Here is a 10351-nt window from a genome sequence, read left to right as displayed (position 1 = left end):
TCAATTAGGATACCATCTGATATTCCTAAATCCGATGCTTAATTCCTATAGGATACCATCTGATATTCCTAAATCCGATGCTTAATTCCTACAGAAATATACTTTTTTATAAAAAAAAAAATTAACTAGGGCCTGTACAAACTGGCCCAGGCACGATTCTGTCTCGGGTTGAGCGGCTCGGAATGGATATTCTAACAGGCTCAGTCGATTTGAACTCAGAACTCTGACATTTTAAATTATTTTATTTTCCTAAATGATTTCTTTATTCTTTTCAAGAAAGTTCGAGATTTTATTTCGCTATCCGTTAAAATGGCGTACTTTTCTAATCTCGGAATTGGGTTGAGATCCTGGGGCTTTCTTTCTTTCTTTCTTTCTTACTGCGTAAAGAATTCGTTAGAATAATAAGAATAATCACGTGACTATAAAAGAAGGTAAACATAAAAAAAAAGTACATTAAAAGAAAAAGTAAACAAAGAATATAAATATTTTTTTTTAAAACGGAACCGGAAATAGAATTTAATTGAAAAACATATTTTTTTAAAAAAAAATAATCATATTTTGAATTTAAAGAAATAAAATTTCTTACATGATCGATTAGCTCCCCCCCCCCTCTTTTTTTTTAAAGAAAAATAAATAATATGTTTTAAATGATTGATTGACGCTTGTCATAATAACGTGATCACAATCTTTGCTTTGTATGATAGATAGATTGACTCTTCTCAGAATTATCTTGAATGAAACCTTGCTTTTTATGATTGATCGGCGGCTCTCTTCATAATAACCATATTTAATAATTTCTCTTCCAGCATTTGAACGATTCATTACCGAATTTTTCTCCCACTTTATGATCGACATTCTTGATCTTTACACATGTGACGCCTAGCAAATTGTGACACTGACAGGCATATCTAATTTGTTTTTTCTCCCATTTAATATAAATGGATGATTCAAAAAAAAAATTAATATATTAAATGGCTTCTTCCATGACGAACCTAACCTGAACCCCTTTTTTAAATTTTTTTCAAAAACCGCAACCGAACCCGGATTCCGGATTTTTTTTGCCGGGTTTCAAAAAGTGAATTTTTATATTTTAAAAATTCATATTTTTTAAATATATTTCTAAAATTGTAAAAATAGCAAATATTATTAATAATTTAAAACGAAGATTTTTTTATGTGTTGTTAAACGGAACGTTTTGAGTCGATTTTTAAAAACAGCTAACTCAAATATTTTAGCCGGAAAAATATCGCGCAGGCCTGAAGATTTTGCTCAGAGAAGGAACAAAGGATCTAGACATGTATTTTCGAAGTCTCAAGTCTTAGCCAATATTTTTCTAGCTAAAATATTGAGTTAGCAACACTAATTTAAATATCTGTATAAATTCTTTAAGATTACAGTTATTTACTCAGATATCACTTAAGCGATGGTTAATTTGTGAGAAAAGCTTTCTTTCTTTCTTTCTTTCTTTCTTTCTTTCTTTCTTTCTTTCTTTCTTTCTTTCTTTCTTTCTTTCTTTCTTTCTTTCTTTCTTTCTTTCTTTCTTTCTTTCTATAGAGGGTCAACGATTGCAGGGAAAAAAAGTTTCGGAACAATAAATAGTGGAATTTCGGCGATCTTAAAGTACTGAATAAGGGAGGAAAATCTTTTCCCATTTTTGGGAATCAGCTGTAGCACCTTGATCCAAAATCTTAATCTGCTCTACGCGTAAACTCCAGTTATGATTTCAGTCATATTTTCATACAAATATAATATTTAATATATAAGGCTCAACGTTTGAAAGATACATTTTTTTCACATTTTAAATTCATTCCTTCATCCGCCATAGATTGAGAATTGATAGAAGAACTCCTGCAAGATTATATTTGAGAATATAATGTCCTAAAAAAAAATTTTTTTTTTTAAAATCGATACATGACCCACGCTTTACATTTTTACATATATTTTGCCCCTTGTCTAGTAATTTTTTTTTTAAACTATGATTTAAATTTTGGGAATTTTTGTTCTTAAAATATACAATTTCGGATACCTAAACCCGGGCTGAATCGGTAACCAACCCTAGTTTCAAAAATATTCCCCTGAATCAAACTCGAATTAACCCCGCTTAAGTTGGTTTTTTTTAAACCTCGAAACAAGTTTGAACCTAACCCTAACCCTTATATTAATTAACCCTGTTTAAAATTAAAAGTTTTAGGTGAATTAAAAACTTTTAATAATATATAAAATTTTAATTATTTATAAAAAAATTTATTATTACTTTAACTTTTGTTCTAACTACAGAAATATTTTAAAAAAAAATATTTAAAAACCCTTGTTATAAAAACTTTAATAAAAATGATAAGAGAAAAAGGATATTTATAAAACTATATAATAAATACGATACTTAATTATTATAAATTTTATCGTAATAATTTAATGAGCCTATAAAATACAATGATTTTAAAAGAAAATTATTTAAATAGGATATTTTATATTACAGTTTACCAATTATTTACAGGAACCAGATAACCGGAAGCAGAATCCTTATTTAAATAGTGCGCGCGATTCATTTTAGATGATTTTACTTATTGTTCAAATAGATCTTTTTTTCTTCTTCCTCTTCTGATTTGCTGTAACAGAGTTTTAAACCGGAACTAGCCGTAAAAAAACATCATTTTTAAACTTTTATTTAAAAAAAATAGTTCTCATAAACCAGAATCCTTTTTTAAATCCAAGTTCCAAATTCTGGGTTGTCACGCATTTCTCCATATAGGTGAAATACGATCGAATGAAAAGTTAGTTTGAACTTTTAACCAAATCACCCTGGCCCACATTACCCCTCCTTTATTTTGATTTTTTTTTATGTTTAGATTGGGCGAGTACTACGTAAAATATTATGAGACTCGATAAGAAAAAAGATTTGTTCTATCTACATCCTTTGAAAAAGAAGAAAAAATGAAACAAATTACATTAATTCGAAAAAATAAAAATAAAAAAATTGATATAAGTTGACTGACACTTGAAGAAGATAAATAATCCATTATAAAAATCTAATGGAAAACATCATATCAATTTATCATTTATTGTCGGGAGGAAGCAAGGTATTTTTAAAAATTTGATTTATTTATTTGTTTTTTTAAAAAAAAACAAAAAAAACAAATAGAAAACAAAACATGTTTTTTATTTTTGGCATTTTAATAGTCCTTAAATGATTAGGAAATGATATATATATAATATGGATATACATTACAGATACTTATCAAGTAATTGATTTATTAATTATTAATCAATCAAATTGTGTAAAAAAAAATCTATGTTTCATAATAGATTATAATTAAATTAACGAAAAATGATAGATCGAAATAATGTATTATTTTTTTAATATAGAGGTTTAATTTTTAAAAACGTTTAATAAATAATTATATTATAAAATAATACTAAAATTCAAAAGAAAATACAAATTTTTAAAAGAAATTTAAAACCTGCGAAAAAATGACACGTATATATAATAAAAAAAATCTTTGAATAAAGAGATTTTGGAGTAAAAATGGCTCCTAGTGTGATGTTAGACATTCTTTAGAAGTCCTAAGAAATAAAATCATTTGAAATAGGTCATCCTATTCTTGTTTTAATTGCGCTGCTAAATCTTAAATTAGAACTTCTTTCTCTTTTTTGTTCATTCTACTTTAATAGGAACTTATATACAGGCGTCTAAAGAGATTTTTGTTTAGAAATAAGACTAGTTCAGGGTACACTAACCTAAGAGTTGCTTACCAATTTAGTATATTTTTATTTTAACCGGAAATAGGTATATGGGTAGTCACTAATATTTCCTGTCAATCAAAATCAATAATAACTCGCAAAGATATTTTTTTAGGCATACTGGTTAATATATCTTCGGCAAAATAGGATCTTCAAATTTGGAAAATGAGCGCCAAAAAGAAAATGATTATTTTCCTACTTTTTATACTTTTTAAATCCTTTTATTTAAGCGCCTAAAAAAAAATCTAATTTTGACAATATTCAAAATTCTAACACATGCCCTTGTAAATTTCAGACAATTTTTATAAAGTGTTATTACTAATATTTTTCTGATTAAGCATATTACCGATGAACATGGAATGAATATGAAAGACTTTAAATCTATTTTTTCCGCAAAAATGATTCAATTCCTAACACACGCCCTTATATAAATTTTGGACAGTTCTATAAAGATATTTACAAATATTTCCTTGATTTATGCGCATTGTCGGCAAACATATAGAAAGAATCAATGAATGAGATATAATAATTAGGGTAAAAGAAGGGAGAAATTGCTACTAATTTTTGCATTGTTTTATTCGCGATTTACCATTTTCCGCGTATGAAGAGACACTTTAATAAATATCGCTTTAATGCTATAGGCCCATTCTTTAAACATGGGTAACCAATCCAGTTTCATTTCGGGCACCACAAATATCATCCACATCGAGGTCAGCAGAAACCCGAGTAATTCCAAATAGGTTATAACTGGGTAGACATTGTCGAACAAGTAATATTTGAATTCGGAGGGCATGTAATGGTAAGGGTGATTATCGAGCGACGCGTCTCTCCTAAAAGGGTAGACGAGGTTAATGACGCCATTCGGAATGAGAGCCAAGATCTGGGTTACGGATAAGCACAGCTGAAGCTGGCTAATCCTCATTTCGTGGGTGAATAAAGATTTGGATTCCACTTTGTGATTGTGGTGTATATCCGATTGATTATCGTTCCCGGAGGAAGTCGAAAAATTTGGCTCATTAAAATAACGCCTAATTTTTAAATAGTAAACGGCATTTCTCACAGCGAAACCAACGTTGAGGGTCAAAATTACGAAACTCGTAATATTTTCTATCAGGTAGGCGATCCAGAAACTTCTCCCTTTCAACCTGTACATTCTGGAGTAAATCTTTTTCTTGGTGTAGATAATTTTGCGGGGTAGGCCATCGACGTGATTCAAAAAAACTTCGCTAGGATTTTGGCTGGACATCTGATGATTAATGGGTTCGGAATAATCTGACTCGAAGTACACGTAAGCCGTGACCTTGTACCAAGTTATTCTGGGCATCGAAAATAGGATCCCGAGCGAGAGGCATATCAGGGACAAGAATTTGACGAAATTCGCATTCCTCAAAAGTCTGTAATCTACACCAAGGGTAGTGTCCGAAAAATGATCCCACCTATATATCCCCTTTTCTAGGTCGGCGCTTCTCAGAATGCTGGAAGGAGTTATCGGGCATACCCGATTTCTCCTGCACATAATAAAATTGCTGACCTTGAGAAGAAGAATTTTTATGGGAGATCTGGGCGATTCGTCGATATTCAGCATTCTATGGGCCCTGTAGCATTCTATGCTATTCCAGAAAGGGATGAGAGGACAGAACGAGCGTTCAAACGCGAAAACCAGTATCAGGAAGCTTCTGGATTTGACAAATATGCTCCGGATTATGGGATGAAAGAAGGTCATGTACACCAACCAATGCAGTGACTGGGATAGGGGTTCTCGTCTGACCCTGACCACGTTGAATACGAATGGCCATATGATAGCCGCCAGGCAACCTCCCACGCTTAACAATAGCAAGTATTTAGCTAGGTATATGCTAGGCGGGTAAATTTCCGCCAATATGTGACTTCTCCGAAAGACCGCTAGATTTAATACGAGACCGCACACGACTGTTATGGGGGTGAGAATTATTTGGAATACGTATTCGGTCACGTGCATTTAAGTATAGAAGAAGTTAGAAATCCCCAATAAGATCGATACGCTTGATTTTGCTATCAGAAATCATAAATATTAATTATATAAATATTAAATGGTTTTTTTTTTTAAAGATATAAAAAATATATATATAAAATAAAAAATATTTTATTTTGGTAAACCGATAAAAACGTTTAAATAAAACATTAGATATATATAATAAATAAAATATATTAATAATTAGAGATAATATATAAAAATTTTTTTGGTGTTTGTTTTCAAAACAAAAATTTTTTTTTTTTATCCTTTAGAAAACTTTATATAAGTTTATTATATTAACTGGTTATATAAAAAATAAGATAATAATTGGTAAAATCTTTTTTTTTTGTTTATTATATTTATATATATATATATATTTTTTAAAAAAATTATTTTTCTAGGTATTATAATACATTAAGAGTTAATAAAAATCAAGTTGAAGATGGGAATAGGATACAATTATCAATCTTCGCTTAATAAACTTTAAAGTAAAATAAAAATAAGAAAAAGTGAAAAGATTATGAATCAAAAAGTATTGAAATCTGTAGAAAATGTTTAGAAAATGGTTGAAACTGCAAACTAGGTTAAAAATTTTTTTTACATAGATATACAGCAAAACTACGTTACAGTTAGACTCCAAGGGAACCTATTTACTATTCGTATTCGGTTCTTTTCATTAGGTCGAATAATTTACTATTCGTATTCGGTTCTTTTCATTAGGTCGAATAATTTACTATTCGTATTCGGTTCTTTTCATTAGGTCGAATAATTTACTATTCGTATTCGGTTCTTTTCATTAGGTCGAATAATTTACTATTCGTATTCGGTTCTTTTCATTAGGTCGAATAATTTACTATTCGTATTCGGTTCTTTTCATTAGGTCGAATAATTTACTATTCGTATTCGGTTCTTTTCATTAGGTCGAATAATTTACTATTCGTATTCGGTTCTTTTCATTAGGTCGAATAATTTACTATTCGTATTCGGTTCTTTTCATTTGATCAAATAATTTACTATCCGTATTCGATTCGAATTATTTGAACCGTTTTTTAAATATTTGTACCTATATTTTTTTTAAACAGAAAAAAAATAAAATTATCATAATAAAAATGCCTTATTAATTATTTATAATTGCCAAGCCATTTTTTTTAAAAAAATATAAAGAGTTTGTAGTTTATAGCTAGTTACCGCCAAAGGCAGTGTCGAAAGAATCGATATTTTACCGCCTTTTTTTGGTGACTGTTGGGATCATCGAAAAATGAATCGCCGTTGCTGGAAAGGCGTCTTGCGGGGTCTAAGTCAGTGAGCGCTTATATCATCTCACCGCGTAGATCTTGATTCGAAAGCGTTGGATGGATATTTTTTTTTCTTCTCTGAATCCCTATTTATTCAGAATATTTCAAATAATTTCCTATTCGTTATACACTATAATTAATAAACTATTTTAATTTTCTTTTGCAAATTATGGAATTTTTTGGGGGGTATACCCTAAAATATGAATGATCTTTACCCTTAACCAAAGTCAATTTAAATTGCGTTAATTTATAGCTAGCCCATTATGAGATAGACAAAGTATACAAAATTTCGTTTTACGATCGCGGGTATTTAATTATATAAATAAAAAAGTTATTTAGTTATATTAACCTAATTATTTAACATTGTGTCGGATATGATTTTGGCCAGCGGTCAGACTTTTAGAATGACCGTTAAACGATTGTTAGCTATGTCCCATATAACTATAAAGTGGTTTTTAACTGTACATATTATTTATATATTATAAATAACATGCTAATTTTTATTTTCTTCTTTCTTTTAGTAAATTATATTCATTTTTTGATAATTATTTAAATATAAAATAAATTATGATACTTTGTAGTTAAAATCGATAAAAATAAGTACAAAAAAATAATAAATAAAAATAAATCTAATTACAATTTGTAATGGAATTCTCTCAGATTCCATTTTTTTTAGAATCAGATGATCTCAAGAATTTATCTACTATAACATTCATCACACAAAATTTGATGTCCTAAATGAAATTTGAATAGTTTAGAATGAGTGAATTATTTATTTATATTCCTCCCCCCCAAGCTCTTGGCAAATATGATGATTTGTTAGATTTCTTAGAAAAATAGCAAGGGAACTTTCAGATATTTTTCATTTCTTTTTACTAGAAAAATTCTGTATTTCAGCTTAAAGAACACACACCCCAGGCAAGCATGTGTTTTTTTCCCAAAAAGGTTTAAGCTCTAGAAGAAAAAAATCTTAATTATTATAAATACAAAACTAATATTTTTAAGATAAATATTCAAATACGAGGGGTGGCTTATGTTAGGGTAAACAAATTCTGATAATATACTCTTCCCCCCCCGTCAGATCTTAGTAAATATTAAGAGCATTCCAATATTTGTTGGATTGTATCATTCCTCTTGATTCTGGAACTTTGTAAGAGGTTCCCTTATCTGCTTTTAATCTTTTACTAAAAACCGCTCAAATCTGAAACCACGCAAAAATTATCCTATCTTAGACAAATTGTCACATTTCAGCGTTAATCATACTTTAAGCTCATCTTGAGCCAAAGTGATAGTGTCAAAAATGGAATTATTCTATTTAGTTGAATAACTCCGCTAAGACATCATCTCACCAACGTATCCAAGCGCTCAAGCTGACCAAAAATCTCAGCGGCAAAAAAAATGGCCCATCTCAAAATAATTCCAAATAAATGAATCGTTAATTTTTATTTCTCCTTAATCGTCCATTTATTTAAAAATAATTTTTTGTTTCTTTTATTCTTTTCATTTTTATTCTCCTTCTAAGTTATTCCTGAAAAAAAGGTATTTGTCTGCCAACTCACCCCGTTCCCCTTTTCCCACTTTCACTAAGAACTTTTCCTCTCACCCTGACAAATATAATGTCGACTTTTAACACGTGTCTCAATCAGGAAAAAAAAATGTCCAAGCTGCGGGTCGCGCACCCTAATCGACAAATACGGGACCCTAAGGACACACGGTTAAAGTGGTGATTGGTGCCATTTATCACGTCAGTCACTTTTCACAGATCCTATTCCCCAATAGCATCACTAGAGAGGGAAGCTAGCGCAGGGGCAAATTTAAAATAATTTTTGGGTTCCCTGAGATTTTAAAGACTATTTCCGCCCCTGCATTTCCCCCTCACTATTATATTCTATTGCATTTAACACAACAAGCATGCCATTTACATATCCCAGTTCTACGCCTCAATCAATAATTTACCTGATATTGTGACCTCATCCTGCACCTCTAACGATTTACCATCGCCTTCCTCCTATGAATTTACAAATTTTCCTATAATATATGATCACAAGAATCCCTCGGGAAGAGCCAGGCTTCTTGCTGCTAAATCGTACAGTTAAACTATTAATAATCTTCCGACCAATTTTAGCTCCCCAGAGCACTGAAAAAAGTTGGCGCCGTTTTCTCTAAAATTTTTGACCTGGACTGTCATACCAGGAGTTCAGTTTTGCAGTGACCATTTGCTTAAATGTAACCGCCTCAGTCTCACGCGAGTGCGCCAAATTCTAGAAACCTGCAAGCCAATCTCCGGCATATCAGATGCAATGCATTCATAAAATGGGCTTTACAGTCCGCGGTTTGTCCTGCAACTTTAGAACTCCCGCGTCTCTCTACTGATGGAAAACTACCCACATGAATTGTACAAATTCCTAAGATAAATGACCGATTTCTAGCGAGGGACATTTCCTGCATTCCCTCTTACCCACCAACATCAATAAAGACCTCTTAAAATACACAAATGACTTTAAAACTAACAAATATAAATTCATACCAGTCGTCACTACAACCTTAACATCATTTGGGAGCCAGGCGCTTAGCCTAACTAAAATGTTTAACAGACATATGGAACAAATCGGGAGATCCAAAATAAGACTTTTATCAGGGCATTAAAAGTCAGATAATGGAATCTAATTTCATATGCTCATGTGTTCCTTTCCTGAGTAGCCAGAATGATTCAGATCTTTCCCCCTTTCCCTTCATTGTTTATTTTTTTCTTTCTCTCCCAAATTAAAGTACCTTTTTTTCTTTCTTTTTTAATTTCGCGATTCTTCTAACATAAAAATCCATCTCTTCAAATACTAATATTTGTATGAAATTAAATTGATTCTTCCCGCACATGGATTTAATTAAGCAAACTTATATTATGTTAAAAGTAATAATTAAAAAAATACTGATAAAATTGCTTAATTAATTTTTCTAATTTGAGTATTATTATTATTATTATAAAATACAAATTCATAATCTTTAAAGTGATACAAAATCGAATTAATTATATTTCAAACTAATTTTAATTTTTTTAAAAAAAAATTGATTTGAAAATTGGATTTCCGGAAATGATTTGAAGAGATATCTTAGATTTCCATGGAAGATTAAAATTCCACACTCCTTAGCTACAATAATATAATATTTTTTTAAAAAAAATAATAATAAGAATATGTAAATGATGAAAAACATGAAATATACAAGTGCCAATTAGTAAAAAGGAAAATGGCGTTTACACCTGTGAAACTGTGACACGATATTTAATATAAAATAAAATAAATATATGTATTTTATAAAATATCGAAAA

This window comes from Gordionus sp. m RMFG-2023, chromosome 4 (genome assembly GCF_954871325.1).
Source record: "Gordionus sp. m RMFG-2023 chromosome 4, tfGorSpeb1-WG-v2, whole genome shotgun sequence".
NCBI classification, from domain to species: domain Eukaryota; kingdom Metazoa; phylum Nematomorpha; class Gordioida; order Chordodea; family Parachordodidae; genus Gordionus; species Gordionus sp. m RMFG-2023.
This window is presented reverse-complemented; position numbering follows the sequence as displayed.